The 27,917-nt window shown below is 38.1% G+C and overlaps 1 pseudogene; it reads left to right on the forward strand.

The window, feature by feature from the left end:
* Window positions 1–433: 433 nt before the first annotated feature.
* LOC107762974 (epi-neemfruitin B 7-O-acetyltransferse L7AT-like) lies at window positions 434–27,472 on the forward strand (annotated as a pseudogene).
* Window positions 27,473–27,917: the final 445 nt, after the last annotated feature.

Raw genomic sequence — 27,917 nt, forward strand, 5'->3', positions numbered from 1 at the left:
GTTAGAGGATTGTTGTAGCTGCTGTTTTGGAGACCTCAAGGTGTATCTGTTCCACGTCCGCAAGCCTCGGAGTCACCTTCCCTATTTTACTTCCTGTTGTATTTTCTTTCGGACAGTGATGTAGTAGTACTCTAGTTGTATTCTGTAGATCTTATGACTCGGTTCCACCGGTTTTGGGGTGTGTATTATGAGATTCTATTTTCGGAAGGTTTTATCTATTATTCAGTTATTTTTAATTACTTATTAATTTATATCTGTTCAGTTATCATTATTTGTTAGGCTTAGGAGTTGGAACTGTGACTGTCAAGACAACTAACAAATAAAGAGCTCATTAAAAGGCCTATAGTTCACATTAATGTTATTACAAAAGAATTCAGAAAATTCCCAAGTGTTTAAACATCCAGCTTAAGCTAGCCAATGCAAGAGATACACTATGAGCCAAACAAAGCAAAGTTTGAATGGTTCTTGTATTGAAATTTAAATCTTGAATGAAAACCCGTCAACCCATCATTACCAACTCCAAAACACCTCCTTTCCTACAAGTTATTCTTCTTTGATCAGCTTGCTGCTAATTTTTATGTACCCCTTCCATCTGAAAAATCTCAACTATAAACTGCTGAAGCAATCCATTCATAGCTACAAAACTCACTATCTGAGATTCTAACCAAGTTTTATCCACTTGCTGGAAGGTTGTCAGAAGATGGTACTATAACAATAAATTTTGTATTTTGGAAAATCAAAGACAAAAGGAAGTGTAGCAAATTATTGCATTTTATTGCCAAGTATCAATAAGTGCTACGATCTCTAGAATTTTTCTGAGTTCGATGAAAGTGTCATTTGATTCTTCTGTTCAACTGGTGAATTAAGGTTTATCCTATGTTTAATGAATTTGAAATCGAGGGACTAAAACATAACCCTCTAACTAATAAGTGGGAAATAATCATCTGAAGCCCAACTAGATAAACTAACCCAATAAAATTGATTTTTTACTTAAATATCCATATATATTTGAGTTGAAAATTTAATTTTTTGAATTTAGGATTTAAACCCAAATTCTATATGGATTAATTCAATAATAAATTTCTATAGGTACATCCATTGAATGTCATGACAACTGAGTAATTTACTTAGAAGCAAAGGTGAATTGCCAGTTGAATGAGTTCCTAGACAAAGCTCACAAAGATACTGATCTAGTTAAAGTCCTTGTGCCACCTATAAGAATTAGGCAAACTGAATTACCAAATAAACCAACGATGCCAATTGAAGCTACCATATTTGAATGTGGTGGCTTAGCTTTAGCAGTGCAGATGGTCCATACATTAGGTGATGGATTTTCCAGTTGCGTGTTCACCGAAAAATGGGCTAAGGTTAGTAGAATGGAGAAGGAAAATGCTAGAATCTTATAATTCCGTTCTGATTTGGCTGATGTATTCTCACCTAAGAATAACATTTTTTTAGATGATTAAGAAAGGTAGGCCTAGAAGATATGAGATGAAAATAGCTACTAGGATTTTCATGTTTGATGAATCTGCAATATCTAAGTTAAAGGAGAATAACTCCAAAATTAATAGGGATGCAAAATATGTTATCCTTTTCATCATGTATTGAATTACAAAATACATTTGCCCTTTTCATAATTGCGTGATCATCTTATCTAAAGCCCGTTAAAAAATATATAAGTAAAAAGACCTTTTCTTTTGGGTGACGATGAAATTTGAACATAGGACCTCTGCCTACTCTAGATCATGCTGAATTGTATGACAATCACGTCTAAAAGTTTAAGTTACTCACGGTAGTACACTTTTAATTACTTCATTATTGTCACGACCCTAGTTTTCCATCTTAGGATGTCGTTATGGCACTTATTTTCTAAGACTAGGTAAGCCTAACATATATTAAATAATCGCTGATACAACATAACTGAGCTAGCGTCAATCATACAATCTCACAATCGGCAGTACAAGTCATAAGCTTTTCAAAAAGTCACTAGAAATAACAATACATCAATGTCCCAGAATAATAGGAAATAATGGCAATAAAATACAACCGAAGGTGACTTCGGAGCCTGCGAACGTCAAGCAGGTATACCTTGAAGTCTCCAGCCGCGCAGACATAAGTCCCAAACCAACTCGAAAAATTTACAATCAATAGTGAATATAATAGAAGCACGAATAGCACCAAGAAATAAACGAGTAATAAAGAAACAGATGATAACTCAGTCTATATAATCGTTCCTAATGCACAATTTACAACAAAAATTATCCGAGGTACCACTCCTCGCAATCTCAAATCATAAGTCACAACTTTCAAATCTAACACATAAGGCACCTCGTGCCCACATTATTTCAAATTACTTTCGCACGGCAAAACCCACGTGCCACCATGTACACTGTATCCATGTCAAATGCTAATTAAAATGTTCAAGATATTTATTAATATACAATAAGGCATAATAACAACCCTGAATAAAGTAGGGAATCAAATAAGAAAATAAGTTTATTTTAAAAATTATTTGGGTGAAGAAAATAATATTTTCAAATAAAAAAAAGCATCGAATAAGTTATTGAATTAAATATAGAATTTGTTAAATTAAAACATAATAACAATTTTTTAAGTAAAGTAAAAACATGAAATAGGATAAGAAATTTAAGTTGAGAAATCAGTTAAAGTGAATGTCACGATCCCAAAACCAACCGTCGTGATGGCGCGTATCGTGGAACTAGGCAAGCCAACTACTCAACCAGATCACCAAGTAAAAACTTTGAAAATAAAATGGAAGTAGTTAATATTTAAGAAACCATTTAAAACCGAAATAAAACCACAACGTGATACAAATCTCTCCCAAAAGTCGGGGTGTCACCGAGTACATGAGCATCTATACAAGGATACAGTCTACTACAATGTCTGAGGAAATAAGAACTGAAATACAGATAAAGAAAATGAATGAGAGTCAAGGCCTGCGAATGCCATGCAACTACCTCGATAGTCTCCAAGATCCCGACTCCTCACTCAGCAGCCGCCGTAACCAGAAGTACCTGGATTTGCACATGAGGTACAAAGTGTAGCGTGAGTACAACCAACTCAGTAAGTAACAAGCCCAAACTATAGGCTGAAAGTAGTGACGAACTCAATCGGTACAGTTCAATACAGAAAATAAGAGTGCAGAAATGTAGACATGCTTTCAAGTTCGATAGATATCTTAAAACAGTAAAATAGATCAAATCTGAATGATATCAAAAATATAACTCCTCTACTTCTATCATGCAAATGCACATATTGTATGTGATGTACCATACTGACAGCCTCACTCTCAAATGCTCAATCACTCGGTACTGTATATGGCCCAAACGGCCCAAGAAAGATCCATCCCCGAATATATACACATCGATGACCATCAGTCACCCAGTACCGAGTAGGGAAAATCCAGCCCGTGGAGAAGATCTATATCCAGGTATATATAGTTCTTCGGACAAGATCCATGTCCATGGAAAATCCATCACTCAATAATGTCAACCGTGTTCACTAGGGGTGTGTGCAGACTCTGAAGGGACTCCTTCAACCCAAGCACTATAATAAATCAATATATCACCGCTGCGGCATGCAGCCCGATCCCATAACTATCACTCATAATCAGGCTCTCGGCCTCACTCAGTCATCAATCTCTCCAGTCTCACTCACGGGCTCACAATGCCATGAAAACTAGCCTGACACAATGATATGATGTATCAATAAATAACAACTGAGACTGAGATATGATATGAAATAAATGAATATGATTGAGAATGAAATATCATTGAAAACAATAAGATAACAACAAGAAACGACTACTATGGGTCCCAACAGTACCGGCATAAAGCCTAAACATGATATCTAGCATGATCGACAGCTCAATTACTTTATCACATGCTAAAAAACACGGATATCAACAAGATAGAACCATTATACAGTGCCATGGAGTCAACCAGGTCACAATTCTCATGGTGCACGCCCACACGCCCGTCACTTGGCAAGTGTGTCACCTCAATACCAACCACATAACACATAATACGGGGTTTCGAACCCTCATGACCAAGTTTGAAAGTGTTACTTACCTCAATCCGGGCTAAACTTTACTCCAAAATGCCCTTGCCCCTCAAATCGGTCTTCAAACGTCCCGAATCTAGCCACAACCAGTATAATACAATCAATATAGGCTAAAGGAATCAATTCCACAAAAAAAATACAAAATTATAGCAAAAATGGCTCAACCCCCCCCCCCCCCCCCCGGATCACGTCTCAAAATCCGACAAAAGTCACAAAACCTAAATTCTCGTTCACTCACGAGTCTAACCATACCAAATTCATCAAAATCCGACACCAAATGGCCATTAAATTCCCTAAAATTAATTCTCCAAATCTCTAGCCTCAAACTCCCAAATTTCTCCTCAAAAACTCACCAATTAGGTATAAAATCAGTGGAGAAACATAATTATTGAAGAAAAATAAACACAAGGAGCTTACCTCAAGAATATCCATGAAAATCCTCTCAAAACCTCCAAAATCCGAGCTCAAAAATGTTAGAAATGGCCAAAATTCTCGAAACCTCGCTTAAATGGGTTCTGCCCAGGCATTTCCGCACCTGCGGAGCCTGGGCTCGCACCTGCACGACTCGCTTTTGTGGAGGAAATTCTGCTTCTGCGGCAATCAGTTACCCCCATTTGCCTCCGCTTCTGTGACACATCACCCGCATCTGCGAACACCGCAGGTGCGTAAAAGCCATTGCACCTACGCTATTCTCCGCATCTATGCCCAAGGTTCGCTTATGAGCAAACCGCTTCTGCGCGCACATGTCCGTATCTACAGCCTCTGCCCAAAACATCCCTGGCCGCTTCTGCGGCCCCTTTTCTCGCTTCTGCGAGCTCACATCTGCGGTCCCTAATCTGCAGGTGCGATTACACCAGCAGTCCTCAAACTTCAGCACTTCTTCAACTTCAAACTTTGATCCGTTAACCGCCCGAAATCAACCCGAGGCCCCCGGGACCTCAACCAAACATACCAACAAGCCTTATAACCCAAAATGAACTTAGTCGAATCTTCGAATCACCTCAAACAACATCAAAAATACGAATTACACACAGATTCAAGCCTAATGAACTTCGAAATTCCCAAATTCTACAAATGACGCCAAAACCTATCAAATCACGTCCAATTGACCTCAAATTTTGCACACATGTCACAAATGAACCCCCAAACCTACTGAAACTTCCAGAAATCCAATCCGACCCGATATTAAAAAGTCCACTCCCGGTCAAACTTTCCTAAATTTTAATTTTGGCCAATTCAAGCCTAATTCTACTCCCGACCTCCAAATCACAATCCAGACACGCTCCTAAGTCCCCAGAATCACCCAATGGAGCTAACGGAACCATCAAAATTCCAATCCGAGGTCGCTTATACATAAGTCGACATCCGGTTGACTTTTTCAATTTAAGCTTTCAATTAAGAGACTATGTGTCTCAATTCACTCTGAATTCTCTCCGGACCCAAACCAACTAACCTGATAAGTCATAAAGCAATAGTGATGTACATAAATGAGAAGAAAATGAGGAATGGGGCTACAACTCTCGAAACTATTTGTCGGGTCGTTACAGTGAAATATGACAACTTTTAAGAATAGTAAAGTACCAAATGAAACGATGAGTTTTAACTTAAGAGTCACATAAGGTAAGCATGTTAATAATTGTTTTATTCAAAACCGTTAAGTTACCAACAACTCAGCAGGGTATGAGATAATGACTTTATGCAGTAAATTCATCTTGAAAATCAATTCACCAAGTAATCATGGAAGCACATATTGACACATTGAAGTAATACAACAATTCACATAGGATGTATGACTCACATAAAATATAACAACAACAGCAAGTACAACACACACAATCCATTGTGGCACTTAACCCGATCCCACAGTATCATCATTTATCAATATCATAATCCTCCCTTATTCCACCAAAGTATTAATAAGCAATATCAAGTATCACATCTATAAACCATTACGGCGCGCAACCCGATCCCACCGTATCATCATTTATCAATATCACAATCCTCCCTTAATTCATCCGTTGCGGCGTGCAACCCGATCTCACCGTATCATCATTTATCAATATCATAATCCTTCCTTATTCCACCTGTTACGGGGCGCAACCCGATCCACCTAATCATCATTTATCAATTTCATAATCCTCCCTTATTCCACCCGTTGCGGTGTGCAACCCAATCCACAAACAATTTCAATTAACAATTACAATAACTCAATTTACAAAAATCTCTATAATCAAAGGGTATGAGTGCACGGCAATAAAAGAACCATGCAATAATCAAGAAATGCAACAAATATTACAAGAAAAATAGCACGACAAGTAAAACACGTGACAACTAAGATGTGCAAGTAAAACAGTTCAGAAAAGTAGCAAATAAGTGCAGAGTCATGGAAGGGACTCAACAATTAAGAGGTAGTAAGATAGTAAGGAAGGCAATAACTTCAACTAAAGCATATGAGGGCAAAATAACAAGTAAGAGGTAGAACAAGTGCTAAATTGGGTCGTGACTCTGAATTACCAAATAGACCAACGATGCCAATTGAAGCTACCATGTTTGAATGTGGTGGCTTAGCTTTAGCAGTGCAGATTGTCCATACATTAGGTGATGGATTTTCCGGCTACGTGTTCACCGAGGAATGGGCTAAGGTTAGTAGAGCGGAGAAGGAAAATGCTAGAATCTTACAATTCTGTTCTGATTTAGCTGATGTATTCTCACCTAAGGATAACATTTTTTAGATGATTAAGAAAGGTAGGCCTAGAGGATATGAGATGAAAATTGCTATTAGGATTTTCATATTTGATGAATCTGCAATATCTAAGTTAAAGGAGAATGTGAACAACTCTTTGAGGTGTGAGCACCTAATTTTTGACTATATTTAAATTTTTACCACCTTCTACTATGTAAATATTTTTAGAAATTTAATATATATTTTTTTAGCTTTGTTATATTTTTTTTATATAGGGTAAGAATTAAAAATAATTTAAAAGGTCAAATTATTACTATTAGTATTATTTTTATTTTTTATCTTTATTTTAAAATAAAATAAATTAAAAAAACCAAAAAAATTAAATATTTTTTTTGATTTTCGGATGGGAATAAAATAATAAAAAAATTAAAAGTATGGAATAAAAAATTAAAAGTAAAAGTAGGTGAAAATTATTTTTTTTAAAAAGTAAAAGAAAGTGAAAAATTAAAAAAATAAAAGTAAAAGAATGTGAAAATTTAAAAAAAATAAAAATTAAAAGAAAGATGAAATTAAAAAATAAAAGTAAAGGTATCTGAATTTTGTTTTAAAAAAGGTAAAAGAAAGTAGAAATTTAAAAAAAAGAAAAGTAAAATAAGTGAAAAATAAAAAACAAGTAAAGTAAAAAAAGCGGGAAATTAAAAAATAAAAGTAAATGAAAGTGGGAAATTATTTTTTTTAAAAGAAGAAAAATGGGAAGTGGAAATTCTTTTTAATTAAAAAATAATAAAATAATAAATCTGAAAAAATTCAGAATTTTTTTCCTATAAATAGAAGAGAAATGTGAGGAGAAAAGAGAAGAAGGAAGGAAAAAATAGAGGAGAGAATTGAAAAAAAAATAAAATTCTTCTTCTGTTCTAAGTGAATTTATACTTATTTCATTATTGCTTTCAAAAATTCAAGCGATTCATCACCCTGTTTAAGATCCAAAAATACCTCAAATTCAAGCCTAAAAATACCTTGTGAAGCTTCATTGATAGTCACCTCTCTCACGCCAAAAACCAGCAGCCTCACGAGATACAGTCGAGTTTCAGTCCGGGCTCAAATTTTAGAAGGTTCGTCGCTAGATTTTCTGCTCATCTGCCGATTTGCTCGGCTCAAAATTTTTTTTGCATAAATCAAGTTTTGAAGGAAATTTTTTGCTTAAAGGTTCATTGCTTATCCTCCCTTTGTTAATTATTCTATTGTTTTGTGTGATGTTCTTATAGAGGTTCATGTGATAATTTTTTGTGTTATTTTATTTATACACATGATCATGTTGTAGTTTCTTTTTACATGTTTCAAGCGATTTGTCAACATATTATTTGAATAGGATTTCATCTTAATGAGATTTGCTATTTAAAATTAAGAATGAAGATCTTGCCATATTAATGGGCCATACGTTGGAGTTCAAGTAAGTGAACCAGAAATGAGTTACCACATTTAATAGGAAATAAAGAATTAGACATGGGTTGGATTGAGTATAAATCTGTCAGGCCCAATAATTTTATCACTATACCAATAATTATCTCATTCTTCCATAATGGATAAATATCTCCTAATTTCAAAGATAGAGTAGTAAGTTGTAAATATTTCTAAGTGTGGATAACTTTTCAATACTTTAAATAACTGATATATTTTCTGACTTCCAAATAATTTCCTATCCATAAACTCTTGGTCTTACAATAATTTCAAATTAGTTTAGGAAAATAATACAAGTGCGCGTTCACATACCTTTACCAATCAACTTCGAATAATAATAAATATGTTATTGATTGTGTACACGTACACGTGACATGATTCTTGACGCCAAACAAAAATGAGTACATGTAGGCGTGACTTATTTCAAGATAATTTTTATAAATCTAATCAAGCAATAAAAGCGGACATAGGTAAAACATGAGAACCAATAAAACACAGGTTATCCAAAAATAATATAAGCCAAATATAGTCAATAAAGTGACCGTGCTAGAACCACGGGACTCGAGGAATGCCTTACACCTTCTCCCCGGTCAACAGAATTCCTTATCCGGACTTTGTTTTCACAGACCAATAATAATAGAGTCAAACCTTCCTTTGACTAAGGATTCAAATAAATGATGACTTGGAATACCCAAAAAATCAATTCCAAGTAGCGACTCTGTAAATAAAATAATCCCTACTTAAATTTGTCACTTTAATTGAAAAAACTTTTTAACCCACAACAATCCATAATACATATATCTTTTGGGGCAAAAAGAGGTGTGACATCTCTGATGACTATGCTGGGGACAAGAACCCAGAACCTCTGGTTCAGGATTCAGAATTCGAGCTTGTAATATGATCTATACTTGGCTTTCTTGATTGTTGATATTACTGTGTTTGTGGGCCTAATGTGCTAACTGCCGATAATTTACCGCTTTGATATTATTTGAACTATATAAACTGCCTTCTTACACCTCCTTTCTGAGTCTTCTGAATTTATGGGGCACACGTGCGCGTGGCCCACTTTTCTGTTAGAGGTCATACCAAATAGAACGAGGCTGGATCAGTAACTAGGCCGGGTAGACTTTCGTGCTCTCGGTACATTTTCCCTACCTCGACTTGAGTTTTCCGCTTGGGTAAGCCAGGTCTAAAACACTCCGCCCAGGATTTTAAACCTACAATAACATATCCTCATGCCGGATCCCTAGTAGGAACGTTTGTTTGCATCATGTGCATTTGACTTTGGGGACTCAACACAGGGGTTGGGTCCGTCTAGGACAGATGTACCTGAAAATTACAAGACTATCCTGATGCATCTTATGTGCTACATGTACATTATGTTTGATTCAGTTTGTTCATGTTGACCGGCTTCTAAAAAATAAAAATAATAATTGAGAGAAAACCAGAAGGAAGAAAAAAGGAGAAAAAATTTACCCGTTTTTTTTAAAGAAAAATTTCGGTATTTGAAAATTCAAAAACCTTGTCAAAAGTTTACCCCAAAATGATTATTACAAAATAAGAATGAAATTTTCCACAAAAAAAAAAGAGAGAGAGAGAGAGAGAAGGTGTCATCCCATTCCTGAAATATTTACGAACTATGCGGGTCTGATTCTCACCGGATGTGAGATACGTAGGCAACCTTCATAGGGTTCGGTCCTAATATTGCAAAAATAACCAAAAGAAAGAAATGTGTCTAGTGTTTTCTTTTGTTTTGTCCAAATAAGCCGACCCAACTTCGGTTAATCCCGAGCCGTTTCTGTCAGAATAGCCTTAGAACATCTTCAAAATTGTCAAAGGGTTGTACTGGTAAGAACGGACGTGTATGTCAATTGGCATCACTTTTACCATAATGTCCTTCCCTTGGTCCTAAAGTTTTCCTTAGAAGTATGAAGGGACATAGTTGCAAAAATAGCCACCCTCTCTTTGACTTTTTTTATATTATTATTATTATTTTTAAATTAGGTTATTTACAAAAGATTATTTTACAAAAAGAGTGCATTGGTTTTGTCTTTTGAACTAGTGTCAACCCTTACCTTAACCACCCACAGGTACAAAATGAGCATTGTTCAGAATGCACATTTGAAGGTTGTAGACGAAGCTCCACTTCAGCTTCAGATGTAGTGGTATGACTTGCAGAAAGATGGTCAGAAATGGGTCACCAAGCACCTAGGAGCCCTCACAGATATTATGAAAGTTAAACCACAGAACGATTTGAGTGAGGGACTAGTGACTTTTTGGGACCTCGTTCACAATGTCTTTCGCTTCTCCGATTTTGAGCTTACTCCCACTTTAGAAGAGATAACTGGATATTCTGAGTTAGGCAGGGATTTGAAAAACCAGAAGCTCATATTCCCGAGGGCTCTCTCTGTACACCGATTCATCGATCTTCTGAACATCAGTAAGCAAATCAGAAAGACCAAAGTAGTCGAAGGGTGTTGTTCTTTCTACTTCCCGTACTCCAAGTTTGGGCAGTCAAATAGGTTTGAAATACATGAAAAGGGCCTTAACAATAAGCAGAACAAGGACACATGGCAGATTCATCGTCGCTTCACCTTCATGGTGGCATTTCTGGGAATTATGGTCTTCCCAAATGAGGAGCTAACGATTGATATCTGCATAGCCAGAGTTGTACAAGTCCTCACTACCAAAGAACATCACACTCTTTCCCCGATCATTCTACCAGAAATTTATCGGGCGTTGACTTTGTGTATGTTTGGGGAAAAATTCTTCAAAGGGTGCAATATTTTTTTGCAAATGTGGTTGATTGAGCATCTCTGACATCACCCCAAGTTCATGAGCTATGGTCCGATCACGGACAATTTTATTGAGAGCTACAAAGAAAGAGTAAAAGATTACAACTCTCCAGAAGGGGTGGAAGCCTGGATATCCCACCTAAGATCTTTAAACGCAAGTCAAATTTAGTGGACTTTATGATGGCTCCCGGTAAGAGAGGTGATACACATATCGGCCTTAAGAAGTTATTTGTTGCTGTTGGGTTTGAGAAGTGTCCAGCCGTATGTGCCATAGAGAATTCTTAAACAACTAGGAAGGTACCAAATAGTGCCTGAGGATGAAGATTTGAGTGTGCAAGTAATTGAGCTATACCCCGAAGCCCCACTCCCCGAGGTTTTAATCCAGCAAATTTGGAATGGTTGTCGCTACTTGAAAGATGATACCCAGGTACCAGATACTGTGAAAGGTGAGGTAGATCCGGGTTATTCTAGGTGGTTTGAAAAGAGGTCATGCGTAAATGATGAACCAGATCCCGAGCCCGAAAGGCCCGCAAAAAGGCCGCATGTTCAAGCCTTTAATGATAAGATCCACGAACGGTTAGCTTGGGGTGAAAATGAAAAGGGATACCAAGCAACTATCCATACTTTGGAAGAAAAGCTGAGGAACCTCCATTTTGATAAAGACTTGCAAGCACAAGAATCTGAAGGGGAAAAGAAGAGTCTGATTCGCAAAATTGAAGCCATTCGTGTCCAACTTCAACAGATGAATAAAGCCTCCAAGGTACCGGTCAGAAGTTGGAAAGACCAAAAAATCATTGCCAATTTGATGGGAAAGGTGCAAGATTATGATGCCATCTTGGCAATAATTGAAAAGGCATTGGACAAAGCCAAGGAAAAAATTATACAGTTAAATGATGAGGCCAAATCTAGAAAGGAACGCCAAGCAACAGAATTTGAGGAAGAGAGGGCTCAGTTCAAAAGAGAGAGGGTCCATTGGGTACGTTTGGAAGCTAAATTTCAGGAAGAATTGAAAGAAATGATAAGGTACAATAGAGATTGCCAACATGCAAATTTTGATAGGGAGAGGGCTCAGGTGACACTCGAGCAGGCTAGACTTCGGGCTCAGTTGGAGTCAGCTTTAGATCGTGAGGGACATATAAGAGAGGTAGCCACTACTCGCCAGCAGCAGTTACAAGATCGAGACCAGAACTTTCAGTACTTCAGAGAGCAAGTCCATGATTTGGCTGTTTATACCGCTCAAAGCTATGTGAATTGCTAAGGGATGAATTATGAGAAGTTTTTGGATCATGCACCTACCTTTTCCCGTCATCTTACAGCAGAGTTAGAGAGGATGTACCATACATTAAGAGGGGTTAGCCAGGGCAAGCGCCACCATGAGCAGATGTTCCAGTTGTTGAAAACAAAGATTGTGGAGTTTGAAACATCGTCGTAGTTGTTAAGACTTTTCAAACCTAAAAATATTTTAGTTTGAGTCATCGTTGAGTTATTTTTAATCATTGTATTTTATTCTTGTTAGAGTCTGTTAATTCATTTTTGATGTAATTTCCTTTCTATCATTGTATTTGGAATTGATTTGAAAATAAATAAAAAATGAAAAAATCAAGACTATTACTATTTTTCCTGAACTACGTAATGATCTGATTCATGTGACAACATGATACGTAGGCAACCCCCAAAAGGTTCGATCAAAATATTTTTTAACGATTCTAAGGGATAAAAATGAGGCGCGAGTAACAAGAAAAAAAATGGAGAGAAGAAAATAAGAGCGTCAATAAAAAACACCTGGTAAGCCGGAATGAAACATGAAGCCTTCTAAAAACATGTTAGAAATGGTGATGATGTTAGGAGCATGGCATATTACGTATGATTCATATCAATAAAATTTCTAATCCTAACACATTTGTTGCCTCTTATAAAGTAAGCTTAAGGTGGTTGGTTTGTGGTGAAACTGGCAACACATCATTACTCCACTAGATCAAAGGGAGCAGTAGTAAAGGATAACAGTGATGAAATCGAGTTGGTCAGTAACAATCCCCAGGGTCAGTCAGTTGAGCAAGAGTCAGAGGAAATAAGAAAATTGAGACAACAACTGTCTGATATATATCAAGCTTGGGTTTCCGGTCAGCCTCCACCCTAGGGTCCCTCAGAGGGAACTTCCATCGTACCCTGTCTACTCAACCACCGCTCCATGCAGTGAGCGATCACATTCTACCACCAGGGTATATGCCAAACTACAGCCTCCAAGCTTCCCCTGGTACCTCTAATGTGTGATCTCCAGTCGCACCGGTCAGGAACACTCCTCTCGTCGTGTCTGGCGCACCGGTATATGCAATCCCGCCACCACCTCCTGTTACGAGGCCAAACAACAAGCCACCATCTCATGCTTATGATGGCCAATACTACTCTCCAAATATGACTTTCAAGGTCTCGGCTCCACACAATCTGACTCCTCAATACGAGTCACCAGTGGAAAATGAAAAGCCTGCCAAGTCGGTTGAGCCGGATGAAATGGCCAGGAAAATAAAAAGTCTTGAATAGAACATAAAGAACATACAAGGACTAGATGGTCACAAAAGTGTTTCGTTCATTGATTTATGCATGTTCCCTCACATCCATTTGCCACCAGGGTTCAAGAACCCAAAATTCGAGAAGTATGATGGACATGGCGACCCTATCGCCCACTTGAAAAGATACTGCAACCAGCTGAGGGGTGCAGGTGGAAAAGAAGAATTGTTGATGGCTTATTTTGGGGAAAGTCTTGTGGGGGTAGCCTCCGAATGGTTCATTGACCAAGATATCTCTCACTGGCATGTCTGGGATGACATGGCCCGAGCCTTCATCAAACAATTCCAATACAACATTGATATTGCACCGGATCGCAATTCCCTGTCCAATATGAAGAAAAAGCCGACTAAAAGCTTTAGGGAATATGCCATAAAGTGGAGGGAGCAAGTTGCTAGGGTTAAGCCACCCATGGATAACTACGAGTTGATCACTATTTTTCTGGAGGCTCAAGAGCCTGATTACTTTCAGAACATGATGTCTGCGATGGGTAGACCATTTGCAGAAGCAATTGAGATAGGGGAGATGGTCAAAAATGGCCTCAAGAGTGGCAGAATTGTAAGTCAAGCTGCTCTCAAAGCCACCACCCAAGCTATCCAAAATGGGTCGGGAAGTTTGGCAAATAGAAAGAAGAGAGATAAAGGGTCCATGATGACTTCAGGATCTAGGGAAGTTCAAAGAGGGGCATCGCACCCTTATGTGCAAGTTCAGCATGGGCAATCCAGCTACCCTCAACATTACTACCCCCCGCCAATTCCTCAGTACTCTGTGGGCCCGCCACAGTATACAGTGTTTAATGCTCAATCCTATGCTCGGCCTCCCAATCAACAGGTACGAGCACCAGCTCCAAAATTCCCCCGACCTCAGCAGCAAAATTTTCGGGCACCCTATAATACTCGTCCTAGGCAGGATTATGGTCGAGAGCTGAGGCTGGTGGAAAAATTTACTCTATTGGCTGAATCATACTCTAGTCTGTTCCAAAAATTAAAACAGATGGGCGTGATTGGACCCATCGCTCCCCACCATATACATCCCGATTCACATGGATTTCAAGTAAATGCTAGATGTGAATATCATTTAGGTGCTCCGGGGCATAGCACTGATGACTGTTGGACCCTGAAAAGAGCCATAGAAAGACTCATTGCTGAAAAATTGATTGTAGTCACGAATGCGAGGACCCTCCTAATGTGACCAATAACCCGTTGCCAATACACAATGATGTTCATTTTGTGGGAATGATTGGCCGAGATCAAGAATACAAGCCAATTGGTCAAGCAGAAATGACAACGGGAACGATTCAAGAGAGAACCAAAATGGAAGTAAGTCCAAGACAAGATGTGTCGTTGATTGTGAAAGGCTAGAAAAGGCAACTTTATTTGTTCCCAATGTCTCAAGGTTGGAAGTTCGCTCTAATGTTCCAAGTCCAAGGTTGTATGTCCTTGGAGGCCACCTCATCATAAGGCAGAATCAGGGTGGTACGAGCGGTATAACAGAGCCGATCATAATCAAGCCTGCCATACAACCCCGTGTGACAAACACGAAAACCATTCCCTGGAACTGCAACAAAATTGTGATGACAAAAGCAAGGAAATCATAGAAGAAATGGGGGAAACTGGAGGTTTGACTCGATCCGGGAGGTGTTACTCTCCAGAAGAATTGAGAAAGGCCAAGCAAATCAGAGAAGGCCAAATGCCAATAAATAAACCAGTCACTGAAGAAGAGGCGGAAGAGTTTTTGAAAAAGATAAAAGTTCAGGATTACTCAATCATTGACCAGTTGAGAAAGACTCCTGCTCAAATCTCTCTGTTATCTCTGCTCATACACTCAGAAGAGCATGCCCGTGTACTAATCAAGATCCTGAACGAGGCACATGTCTTAGAGAAGACCACCGTAAATCAGTTAGAGAAGGTGGCCAATAGAGTTTTCGAGGTGAACAGAATCTCCTTTACTGATGATGAACTTCCAGAGGAGGGAGCCGGGCACAATAGGGCTTTGCACCTGATTGTCAAATATGAGGGGCATTATGTAAAGCGGGTCATGATTGATGGAGGCTCGAGTGTAGATGTATGCCATCTCTCTACCTTGCAAAGCATGAAGATCAATACAAATAGAATCCGACCCAGCAATATTCGCATCCGGGCTTTTGATGGCTCAACGAGATATACCATTGGGGAGATCAACCTCACCATGATGATTGGGCCGGTCGATTTTGAAATTGTCTTCTAAGTAGTGGACATGGAAACTTCTTATAACTTTCTTCTTGGAAGGCCATGGATCCATACGGCTCGAGCTCTGACATCCACCTTGTATCAGATGCTCAAGTTCAAACATGGTAGGCAAGAGATTATTGTTCACGGAGAAGACGAATTATCTATTTATAAAGATTCATTAATTATGTGTATTAAGGCCAAGGAAGGATGCGAGTCCATTGTCTATCAGGCTTTCGAAGTGGTTGTTGTGGACCACGTTGAGGAAGGAAAGCCCATTCTGCATCCTCGTCTTTCTGCCACATCTGTAATGGTGGCTGCACTTATGCTGAGACAAGGTTATGAGCCAGGAAAAGGCTTGGGAGCATCATTGCAAGGAATTTCGGAACCCATCTCTCCCTTTAGCAACAAGGGTACTTTTGGCTTAGGTTTCAGGCCAACACAAGCAGATGAAGATAAAGCTAAGCACCGCAAAAAGCATGGTTGGGTCTTGCAGTAGCCCATCCCTTATATTTTGTACACTTTTGTTAAGCCACGGCTCCAAGAGGGACAAAATTCCTCGGCACAGGCAAACATTGATGAAATTTGCCATGACCTCATTCTGAAGTGAATATGATCTAGGCTGGTGAAGGCACTAGTTGTGCCGATGTGCAACTAATTGGCCCAGACACCATGCTCAGTAACTGGGAAGCAACTCCTCTCCCCATAAGGAAAGAGTCTTGGTAGTTTGCTTTTGCAGCTTCTTTTTATAATTTGGGTTACTTTCAGGGTTGTAATCCAAACATATCAGTATGATTATTCTGTTTTGATGTTAACCCTTCTATCCTTTCAAATTCAATGAAATGTAGTTCAATTTCGTATTGTGTCTTTTCCTTTTCCTAAATCTTGTCATTTTGTTTCCATTTCAATTTTGTTAATGCCGGCTATAATAACATGACATGCATGCGGAATTCACGCCCAGATCTTAAAAAGCTGTCTAATTTTGAAATAATACATCAAGAGGTCAAATATGATGAAAATGAGGTTGTTGAGAAAATAAAAAGAGAGTTGGAACAATTTGAAAACAAGCCTAGGCCCAACCTCATTGAAACTGAGCCAGTTAATATCGGAGGTCATGAAGAAGTCAGAGAAACAAAGATAAGCATTCACGCTGAACAAGAAACTAGAGATGCCTTGATTCAAATTTTATTTGAATACAAAGATGTGTTTGTTTGGTCTTATGATGATATACCGGGTTTAAGTGCCGATTTAGTGGTTCATAAGCTTCCCACGTATCCTGATTTTCCACCAGTCTAACAGAAGCAGCAAAAATTTAAAACGGACATGAGTGATAAAATCAAAGAGGAAATAATGAAGCAACTGAGCGCCAATGTAGTTAGAGCCGTACGATACACCACCTGGGTGGCAAATTTTGTGCCTATGCCAAAGAAGGATGGAAAAACCAGAGTCTGTGTTGACTACAGGGACCTGAACAAAGCAAGTCCAAAGGATAATTTTTCCTTACCAAACATCCACATACTTGTAGATAACTGTGCTAAGCATGAGATACAATCGTTTGTGGATTTCTATGCCAGATACCACCATATTCTAATGGATGAGGATGATGTAAAAAAGTCCGCTTTCACCACTCCATGGGGTACCTATTGTTACAGGATTATGCCATTCGGTTTAAAGAATGTGTGGGCAACATACATGAGGGCCATGACCACCATTTTTCAGGACATGATGCACAAATAGATTGAAGTATATGTTGATGATGTCATCATAAAATCAAATACACAGGCTGATCACGTGCACGATTTGAAAATGTTTTTCGAGCGGCTTCGAAGGTATGACCTTAAGCTCAATCCATCCAAGTGTGCATTTGGGGTGCCATCTGGGAAACTCCTCGGTTTTATAGTCAGCCAGAGAGGCATTGAATTGGATCCATCTAAGATAAAGTCCATTCGAGATTTGCCACCCCCGAAGAACTAAACTGAAGTCATGAGTTTGCTCGGGAGATTATACTACATCAGTAGGTTCATTGCTCAGCTCACAAATACATGTGAGCCCATCTTTAAGTTGCTGAAAAGAGATGCTTCTATCAAGCGGACGGACGATTTCCAAAAAGCTTTTGACAGGATCAAAGATTATCTGTCAAAACCCTTGTACTGGTCCCACCAGAACCTGGTAGGCCTTTGTTTTTATATCTATCGGTGATGGATAATTCCTTTGGATACGTTCTGGGGCAACATGATGCAACAGGTAAAAAGGAACATGCAATCTATTATTTGAGCAAGAAGTTCACCAATTATGAGGTTAAGTATACCCTTTTAGAAAGAACATGTTATGCTTTGACTTGGGTCGCTCGGAAGCTGAGGCATTATCTCCTGGCCTACACTACTTACCTCATATCCAGAATGGATCCTTTAAAGTACATCTTTCAAAAGCCAATGCCCACTGGAAGGCTCACAAAATGGTAGATTTTGCTCACAGAGTTCGACATCATCTATGTCACTCGCACCGCAATGAAAGCACATGCTTTGGCAGATCATTTGGTAGAGAATCCAGTTGATGATGATTATAAGCCATTAAGCACATACTTCCCAGATGAAGAGGTTAACTCAATAAAGGAAGTAGTTTCAGATGACATCCATATATGGAAAATGTATTTTAATGGGGCTGTCAATATCAAAGGAGTTGGGATCGGGGCAATCCTTATCTCACCTATTAGACAACATTACCCTGCAACGACCCGACTTTGTTTCTTCTGTACCAATAATACAGTGGAATATGAGGCTTGTATAATGGGTCTAAAAACGGCCCTTGATCTAAATGTGCATGAACTATTGGTTATGGGAGATTCCGACTTGCTTATCAGGCAAGCCAAAGGTGAATGGGATACTCGAGACATCAAGCTTATTCCATACAGACAATGTGTACAAGACCTGAGCAAGAGATTCAAATCCATCGAATTCAGGTACATTCCAAGGTTTCACAATGAGCTAACCGACGCCTTGGCTACCTTAGCCTCGATGCTCCCTTATCCAGGCAATACCCATATTGATCCACTGCAAATCCAAATTCAGAATCAACACGGCTACTGCAATACTATTGAGACAGAACCAGATGGTGAACTTTGATACCATGACATAAAATGATTCCTGAAAATAAGGGAATACCCAGAGCATGCCAAGGAAGATCAAAAAAGAACTATAAGGCGGCTCATCGGCGGTTTCTTCCTGAATGGGAAACTTTTGTACAAAAGGACCCCAGATTTGAAGTTATTGAGATGCATAGATGCCACAGAAGCTGAGCGAATCATGAGTGAAGTGCATTCGGGGGTATGCGGACCTCACATGAATGGATATGTTTTGGCGAAGAAGATTCTGCGGGCAGGGTATTATTGGCTTACTATGGAGCGAGATTGCTTTAGTTTCGTTCGCAAGTGTCACCAATGCCAGATTCATGGTGACTTGATTCACTCGCCTCCTTCGGAGTTGCATCCCATGTCCTCTCCTTTGCCTTTCGTTGCTTGGGGAATGGATGTTATTGGGCAAATCGAGCCAAAGGCTTCGAATGGGCATAGATTCATTCTGGTCGCCATTGATTACTTCACCAAGTGGGTGGAGGCAGTTACTTTCAAGGCAGTCACCAAGAAAGCAGTGGTAGATTTTGTTCATTCCAACATCATCTGTCGCTTTGGTATCCCAGAGACCATTATCACTGACAATGCAGCCAATCTAAATAGTCATCTGATGAAGGAGGTATGCGAGCAATTTAAAATTGTGCATCGCCATTCTACACCCTACCGGCCTAAATCTAATGGAGCCGTTGAAGCAGCTAACAAGAATATCAAGAAGATCCTTAGGAAGATGATCCAAGGGTCTAGGAAATGGCATGAAAAGTTGCCTTTTGCTCTTTTGGGATACTGCACGACTGCTCGCACATCTGTCGGTGCAACTCCTTATTTGTTGGTTTATGGAACTGAAGTTGTAATACCGGCTGAAGTTGAAATTCCCTCTCTCCGAATTATTGTGGAATCAGAGATTGAAGACATCGAGTGGGGTCAAGACCATATTAGAATAACTAATGATGATTGATAAAAAATGACTAGCAGCAGTGTGTTTTGGCCAGTTATACCAGCAAAGAATAATACGCGCTTATACTAAGAAAGTGCGCCCGAGGCACTTTGAGGTAGGCCAGCTCATTTTAAAATGCATCCTTTCGCACCAGGTAGAAGCTAAAGGAAAGTTCGCCCCAAACTGGCAAGAACCCTACATCATCAAGAAAGTGTTACCAAAAGGGGCTTTGCACTTGGTAGATGAAGAAGAACTGGTACCAGACATGATAATTAACGCAGATTCAGTCAAAAGATATTATGTTTGATACATACCCACTGAAGAACTTCCATGCATCGATTTTCTCAGATCGAGATAATGAAAGCTATCTTTGTTCACTATAGTGTCACCCTTTTATTAAACCTTTTAAGCCATATTTGTCTTCTTGGGTTTCCCTCCTTTTAGAACCCGTGTACTTGTAAAAAAATAATTAAAAAAAATCTTCTGAGTCATTGAACTACGTTCGACTTAATTCTGAAAGGATACGTAGGCAGCCTCTCTCTGGGGTTCAGTCACACCAAAATAATAATCCACATTCTCCCAAAAGTTAAAACTGGGGCAGATGTTACAATGGTTCGGCGATGGTTTCGCCTGAAAGGTCCCAAAGTTGTAATTCAATCCAAATTCTTTTTACCCAAATCCTTTTCAAGTCCTTCCTATAAATCAATGAGAATGTTCAAGAATTGGAGGATACAATCATTTGGATCTGATGCAACCAAAATGAGAGAAATAAAATGAGAGAGTCTTATTGGTGAAAACCCTCACGGGCACCATAGGGCGATGACGAGCAGAGAAAATGAAAATGAGAGAGTCTTGTAGTGAAAACTCACAAAGAGCACTATAAGGCGATGGTGAAAAAATAAATGAGAGAGGCCAGTTAGCGAAAACCCACAAAGGGCGCTACTAGCCGAATGAGGGTCTTTGATACTACGATATGAGCACAGCTAAGACAGTTTCAAGATGAACATTTGCAACAGATTTTTGAGAATTACACAGCTCAGACGGATCAAGCGTCTAGTCCAAAATGCATGTCATGATTCATTGAAGTCGGCACATACCTCCAGATAAGTCTCCCTATTCCCCTCCCCCAAAAGGGGCACCTTTTGTTTAGACACAATTCCTTTTTTTTCTTTCTCACTTTCAATTGCTTTTCTATTTTAACCCATAATTTTTCTTTGATTCAATTTTCGGTCTAATCTTGCGTCAAAAGCAAAGAAAAGAAATGGTTGCGAAATTGACTACAGTTTCCCTGTAATACCAAGCATAATTTGGGGCATATACGGTATTGATGAAGGCACGAATCTATCTGTGATCTCTTTTGATAAGACGAACAAAGCGTCTCAAAGAAAATGAAAAGGTCGCCTAAGCAAGACTTGCTTCGTGGGGAAAGTTGATAAGCACTATAGACACGAACTGGTACTAGTTGCAAGACAACTAAGTTCTATTTTAAAGGAAATTTGCCTTGCCTTAGGGACAAGGGTTAGTGGTACTATGGACATCCGTATATGAAACAGTCGGGGGCAACATCGGAGAGCCAAAGTCTCCAGGAAGCTATACAGAGTATCCAAGCATCTCAGTACCATACTGGAAGAATCAGTTCTTCTACAACAGTGACCGTGACTTCAAGATACTTAGGGTATCAAGGCCGCAAACCAACCACCACTTTGAAAACTCACAGTTTTTCTTTATTTAAAGCAGGAACAAAGCAATGCAGAATGACGATTCTCAAAGGACGAATATCACCAAAGGTAAGTCCCTCAAAATCTGCATTTTATTTTATTTTTCAGCATGCATCACTATTGTCTATACCTCTCATTTTCATAGCTTAACCCAGGTAGAACCTTTTCGCCTAGGGGGATCCAGCTCATAGTTCCGGGTAAAAGTACTCTTCGTTCAGGTTGTTTTATGTAGCTTAACCCAGGTAGAACCTTTTCGCCTAGAAGGATCCAGCTCATAGTTCCGGGTAGAAGTACTCTTCGCTCAGGTTGTTTTATGTAGCTTAACCCAGGCAGAACCTTTTCGTCTAGGGAAATCCAGCTCATAGTTTCGGGTAGAAGTACTTTTTGCCCAGGCTTGTTTTTCGTAGCTTAACCCAGGTAGAACCTTTTCGCCTAGGGGGATCCAGCTCATATTTCCAGGTAGAAGTACCCTTCCCCCAGGCTTGTGTTTCTTAGCTTAACCCAGGTAGAACCTTTTTGCCTAAGGGGATCCTGCTCATAGTTTCGAGTAGAAGTACTCTTCGCTCAGGTTTTTTTACGTAGCTTAACCCAGGTAGAACCTTTTCGCCTAGGGTGATCCAACTCATAGTTCCGGGTAGAAGTACTCTTCGCTCATGCTTGTTTTTCTTAGCTTAACCCAGTTAGAACCTTTTTGCCTAGGGGGATCCTGCTCATAGTTTCGGGTAGAAGTACTCTTTGCTCAGGTTGTTTTACATAGCTTAACCCAGGTAGAAACTTTTCGCCTAGGGTGATCCAGCTCATAGTTCCGGATAGAAGTACTCTTCGCTCAGGTTGTTTTACGTAGCTATCTTTTCGCCTAGGGGGATCCAGCTCATAGTTCCGGGTAGAAGTACTCTTTGACCATGCTTGTTTTTCTTAGGTTAACCCAGGTAGAACCGTTTCGCCTAGGGGGATCCAGCTCATAGTTTCGGGTAGAAGTACTCTTCGCTCAGGTTGTTTTACGTAGCTTAACCCAGGTAGAACCTTTTCGCCTAGGGTGATCCAGCTCATAGTTCCGGGTAGAAGTACTATTCGCTCAGACTTGTTTTTCTTAGCTTAACCCAGGTAGAACCTTTTTGCCTAGGGGGATCCTGCTCATAGTTCCGGGTAAAAATACTCTTCACTCAGGTTGTTTTATGTAGCTTAACCCAGGTAGAACCTTTTTGCCTAGGGTGATTCAGCTCATAGTTCCGGGTAGAAGTACTCTTCGCTCAGGTTGTTTTACGTAGCTTAACCCAGGTAGAATCTTTTTGCCTAGGGGGATCCAACTCATAGTTCTGGGTAGAAGTACTCTTCGCCCAGGCTTGTTTTTCTTAGCTTAACCTAGGTAGAACTTTTTTGCCTAGGGGGATCCAGCTCATAGTTTCCGAGTAGAAGTACTCTTCGCCCAGGGTATTTTTCGTAGCTTAACCCAGGTAGAACCTTTTCGCCTAGGGGGATCCAGATCATAGTTTTCAGGTAGAAGTACTCTTCGCTCAGGATGTTTACGTAGCTTAACCCAGGTAGAACCTTTTCGCCTAGGGGGATCCAGCTCATAGTTTCGGGTAGAAGTACTCTCCGCTCAGGTTGTTTTACGTAGCTTAATCCAGGTAGAAACTTTTCGCCTAGTGAGATCCAGCTCATATTCCGGGTAGAAGTAATTTTCTCCCATGCTCTCTTTTCGCAATTTAACCCAGGTAGAATCTTTTCGCCCAGGGGATTCATTTTCATTTCAGTAATATAGGGCACCAACCCCTGGTTACATTTCTTTTCCGTAACACAGGGTGACATTCCCAGTTACATTTCCTTTTAGTAATACAGGGTACAACCCCTGATTACATTCTTTTTCCGTAATACAGGGTGCCATCCCCTTGTTACATTTACTTACCAGTATCAGGGTACACCAATCCCTAGTCGCTTTTCCAATATAGGGTCTCTACTCCTTAGTTTCTTTCATTTTAGACATAGGGTCTCCATTCCCTAGTCTTTATTATTTTTTGGGTACACCATTCCCGACCTTTTATTATTTTCAATAAAGAACTAGTTTAGAATTTTATTACAATAACTCAAGAAATTTTTCTAGTGCAAACTGGGGCAGAAAATATTTGTTCGTTTTTTTGTTTTGGTGTCTGAGTAGGTTTTACCTCGAGGCACAAGGTTCAAGATGGCCAAAAGAAGAAGTCTCAATTCAGAATAAAAGAAAAGAAAAAATAGGTGAATCCAAAATACAAAAGCAGTTGAAAAGATATGGAATGCTCAAGACATGACTGAAGCCACGAGCATTGGAGTCACATTTTGATTAGAAGAAGCTATAGAACAATGAACTAGCACCTACAGCTAGTGAGTATCAAGGTTTAGATCAGAGTCTGCATGAAGGACTAGTCAAGACTCAAGATCAAGTTTCAGAAGACTCATAGATAGGAATCTTATAATAGTAGGATCGTGGACCGGAGCCTCAACGGAACCTCACTCGACTCCTTAACTCATCATTCCACCATTCTCCTTGAACTACACGTGACCTGATTCCCCTATAACCCGGGATATGTAGGCAGTCTAAAACCAGGACTCGGTTACACCCTATCTTTTATTTCTTTTCCTTTTGAATAATGGTTTGGTCAAATATTAGTCACATGGCTCACCTAGTCTTTGCCTGAAAACTCTTCATGCTTCCAAGCAAAGAGGGGCAGCTGTGAGCGCCTAATTTTTAACTTTATTTGAATTTTTACCACCTTCTACTATGTAAATATTTTTAGAAATTTAATATATATTTTTTTAGCTTTGTTATATTTTTTTAATATAGGGTAAGAATTAAAAATAATTTAAAAGGTCAAATTATTATTATTAGTATTATTTTTATTTTTATCTTTATTTAAAAATAAAATAAATTATAAAAAAACCGAAAAAAATAATTTTTTTTTTTTTTAATTTTTGGATGGGGATAAAATAATAGAAAAATTAAATGTATGGAATAAAATATTAAAAGTAAAAGTAGAGGAAAATTGTTTTTAAAAAAAAAAGTAAAAGAAATTGAAAATTTAAAAAAATGAAAAATAAAAGAGAGATGAAATTAAAAAATAAAAGTAAAGGTAGCTGAAATTTTTTAAAAATAAAGTAAAAGAAAGTAAAAATTCAAAAAAAGAAAAGTAAAATAAGTGGAAAATAAAGAAAAGTAAAGTAAAAAAAGTGGGAAATTAAAAAATAAAAGTAAAGGAAAGTGAAAAATTATTTTTTTTAAAAAAAATAAGAAAAATGGGAAGTGGGAATTCTTTTTAATTAAAAAATAATAAAATAATAAAATAATAAAATAATAAAAAAATAAATCTGAAAAAATTCTGAATTTTTTTTCCTATAAATAGAAGAGAAATGTGAGGAGAAAAGAGAATAAGAAAGGAAAAAATAAATGAGAGAATTGAAAAAAAATTCTTCTTCTGCGCTAAGTGAATTTATACTCGTTTCATTATTTCTTTCGAAAATTCAAGCAATTCATCACCCTGTTTAAGACCCAAAAATGCCTCAAATTCAAGCCTAAAAATACCTTGTGAAGCTTCATTGATAGTCACCTCTCTCGCGCCAAAAATCAGCAGCCTCACGAGGTATAGTCGAGTTTCGGTCCGGGCTCGAATTTTAGAAGCTTCGTCGCTAGATAATCTGCTCATTTGCCGATTTGCCCTTGGTTTGGTGTATTTGCTCGGCTCAGAATTATTTTTGCATTAATCAAGTTCTAAAGTAAATTTTTTGCTTAAAGGTTCATTGCTTATCCTAAATTTTTTGCTTAAAGGTTCATTGCTTATCCTAAATTTTTTGCTTAAAGGTTCATTGCTTATCCTCCCTTTGTTAATTATTTCATTATTTTGTGTATTGTTCTTATAGAGGTTCATGTGAAAAATTTTTGTATTATTTTATTTATACACATTATCATGTTGTAGTTTCTTTTTACATGTTTCAAGCGATTTGTCAACATATTATTTGAATAGGATTTCATCTTAATGAGATTTGCTATTTAGAATTAAGAATGAAGATCTTTGCCATATTAATGGGCCATGCGTTGGAGTTCAAGTAAGTGAACCAGAAATGAGTTACCACATTTAATAGGAAAGAAAGAATTAGACATGGGTTGGATTGAGTATAAATCTGTCAGGCCCAATAATTTTATCACTAGACTAATAATTAGCTCATTCTTCCATAATGGATATATAAATATCTCCTAATTTCAAAGATAGAGTAGTAAGTTATAAATATTTCTAAGTGTGGATGACTTTTCAATATTTTAAATAACTAATATATTTTCCGACTTCCAAATAATTTATTATCCATAAACTCTTGCTCTTACAATAATTTCAAATTAGTTTAGGAAAATAATACAAGTGCGCGTTCACATGACTTTACCAATCAACTTCAAATAATAATAAATGTGTTATTGATTGTGTACACGTACACGAGACATGATTCTTGACGCCAAATAAAAATGAGTACACGTACGCATGACTTATTTCAAGATAATTTTTATAAAAAGCGGACATAGGTAAAACATGAGAACCAATAAAACATAGGTTATCCAAAAATAATATAAGCCAAATATAGTCAATAAAGCGACCATGCTAGAATCACGGGACTTGGGGAATGCCTTACACCTTCTCCCCGGTCAACAAAATTCCTTACACGGACTTTATTTTTGCAGACCAATAATAATAGAGTCAAACCTTCCTTTGACTAGGGATTCAAATAACTTGTGACTTGGAATACCCAAAAAATCAATTACAAGTGGCAACTCTATAAATAAAATAATCCCTACTCAAATTTGTCACTTTAATTGAAAAAATTCTTTAACCCACAACAACGCGTAACACATATCTTTTGGGGCAAAAAGATATGTGACATGAGTTATTCGTCAAGAGTTGAAGTTGTGACTGCACTCATTTGGATATGCCTTATGCGAGTAGTGCGGCTAAGGCAGGGTCACACAATAGGCCGTCCATGATACAATTTGCCATTAATTTTCGTGGAAGAGCAGCTCCAAAACTAATAGGTATGCAAAATATGTCATCCTTTTCATTATGTATTGAAATGCAAAATATGTTTACCCTCTTCATAATTGTGTGATCATCTTGTCTTAAGTCCGTTAATAAGGGTGCACGTAAAAAGATCTTTTTCTTTTGGGTGACGATGAAATTTCAACATGGGACCATTGCCTACTCTAGATCATACATAATTGTATGACAATAACGTTTACAAGTTTTAGTTACTCAGGAGAGTGCACCTTTAATTACATCATTATATTATTTCCTATCACTGTCAAGTACTCCTTATTCTAAAATGATTACCAAACCGCTACCTGCACAAACCCAAAAAGTACATTAAATTTACATTGTAAAAGGTTTATCCTTTAACTATGGCTAATTATTATTGCGATTTTTACCATAACTTTTCCCTTAATCATGAAAAATTAACATGATTTGATGCTTGCACAAGGTCCAGTTACATTTTCTTTGCAAGGAGTCAATAACAATTAATCTAATCTTTCTACCCCTGACCCTACGTAAACACGGAATGCTTCGTGCATCGGGCTGCCCTTTTTATTTCTTCCCTAAGAACATTTGTGATGACTACCAAATTAAACTGTGTAATAATAAACCACATAGTGATTAGGAAGCACAACCTAACATCTACATATTTTGCATAATTTTATAATTCATGTCTTTGCTTTGTTCATGCAGGGGAAGATCAGAACTTTTTAGGGAACTTCTACCTCAACATTCCTATCAAATGTATACCTTCTCATACCAACCAAGATTTGGAATTACATGAGATTGTGATCTTAATTAGGGATGCAAAGAACAAAATTCTATCTGATCTTGCAAACGCTTCAAACCAAGATGATGTAAACTAAAAGTCCACCAAACTGTTTAGAGAACCTAGTTCTCTATCAGTTCTCATAGAACACATACAACAGTAAGTAAATAACACAATAATATTTTATGTGAAAAGCTCCCAACTCACGGGATTAAAAAGTACGACCTACACTCGTAGGATTTCAACTTCACTAACCGAGCAACTTTAGATTACAACTTATTGTAACCTAGGAATTAAACTTTTAATCCCTCACCTACTTGCAATAACTATTTTGCAAGCCTCTTTGTAATAACTCTATTACAAAGCTAACCACTTTGACTAACTCTAGACAAACACAAACACAAACACAAACACAAGGTTTATGGTTTACAAAGATATCCCACGAGATAATTCAAATTAAGTTGAGTAGGAGTTACAAGTGAATAATATTAACAAAGATACAACAATACTAGGGACACACGATGTACTCAATGCTAGGATCC

The sequence above is a fragment of the Nicotiana tabacum genome, chromosome 15 (assembly GCF_000715075.1).
Source record: "Nicotiana tabacum cultivar K326 chromosome 15, ASM71507v2, whole genome shotgun sequence".
NCBI lineage: Eukaryota > Viridiplantae > Streptophyta > Magnoliopsida > Solanales > Solanaceae > Nicotiana > Nicotiana tabacum.